This window comes from Micromesistius poutassou, assembly GCF_964030765.1.
Source record: "Micromesistius poutassou genome assembly, chromosome: 6".
Taxonomy (NCBI): Eukaryota; Metazoa; Chordata; class Actinopteri; order Gadiformes; family Gadidae; genus Micromesistius; species Micromesistius poutassou.
In genome coordinates, this window is record NC_140276.1 from 7,523,767 (window position 1) to 7,525,074 (window position 1,308).

The window sequence follows — 1,308 nt, forward strand, 5'->3', positions numbered from 1 at the left end:
AGTTGTGCCGCCCCCCCGCCCCCACCCCCTCTCTCCTCTGCGTCACGTCTCCTGCTCCTCAACACATTCCCATGAAGTAGTACTTCATCATTTCATTTGAATGACAGGCTTAATGAATCATCAGCGGCCATTAAATGGTGTAACGGATTTTAATTGGCATACACTCCCCACTATGTAGCATTCATCAACACTGGAGTATATTCAGTGTTGCCGCAGCCGAACGGATATGCATAAGAACAACAATTTAGATGCTCTTCCTTGAGGAATATTAAGCAAAGCACGCCAACGGAAATCACTGCCTAAAGTCCAAGGGAGCAGCGCTTAAAAAGATTTCTCTCCGACTGGATCCGGAGTTGGCACATTGCTTTCATTCAGTGCTATTATTTTATTATATTATTTAGCATTTCCCTGCGAGGTATTTCTTCATTCGCCATTGTTCACCAAAGTTGTGCTGATTACGAAGGCGCTCCTGAGTTTACATATTTTTCCGTTGCCTCTAGCTGACATCTCATGTCATGAAAGATACAAGGACACGGAAACAAGATAAACTGTGCAACTAAATAGCCACGTTGCCTTGGTAAACAACAAGTACAATAAAAGTTTACACCTCTTATTGCCCAACATAAACCAAGTGTACGACATGATTGTGATTTGATTCGAGTGCTCTGTATCCTACAGCCGATTTGGTCTGTTTTCTGTGTGTGTGTGTGTGTGTGTGTGTGTGTGTGTGTGTGTGTGTGTGTGTGTGTGTGTGTGTGTGTGTGTTTTGCTACTGCATTAAATCAACAAGGCCATGATGATAAAAAAAAAAAGACCAATCAACTCACACAGCCTCGTTAGCAGTGATGGATTATTACGGGATGGAATACGCAGAGTGGATTATATGGTGCAGTCGCAAACTTAGAGCTTGAGACACTGAGGCAATGGGGTTTGAAATGATTTTTTCTCTAAAAGCATACTGCATACATTGCAGAGTAGCCTGGGACCAATTATCAGGATTCTGATGGCCATGACCCTAAACTACATCTAGACTAGCATGTACTCTGGTGTGTCCCCCCCCCCGACACAGACGAAACAGCCAATCAACAATCAGTGTTTTGTTTTAGTGTATTAGCTGGAGACACGCGAGAATACCTCCAAGTAGAGCAAATCAAAAAAAAAGAAAAAGGACGAACCGCTCAAAGAATATGCATCTTAATTATGCAAATGACATTCATAGCACATTCACCCCTGCTGAAGGAGAAAGCAAACAACCACGGGCGACGCCTCTCTCACGCAGAACAATCCATATAGGTGAGTGCCTGCGCC

The 1,308-nt window shown here is 43.6% G+C and overlaps 1 protein-coding gene across 1 annotated transcript in view; it reads right to left on the bottom strand.

The window, feature by feature from the left end:
• Window positions 1–1,308, bottom strand: part of LOC311344798 (teneurin-1-like) — a gene marked incomplete at its 5' end in the record, with an annotated part of 147,131 nt that overhangs the window by 69,104 nt on the left and 76,719 nt on the right.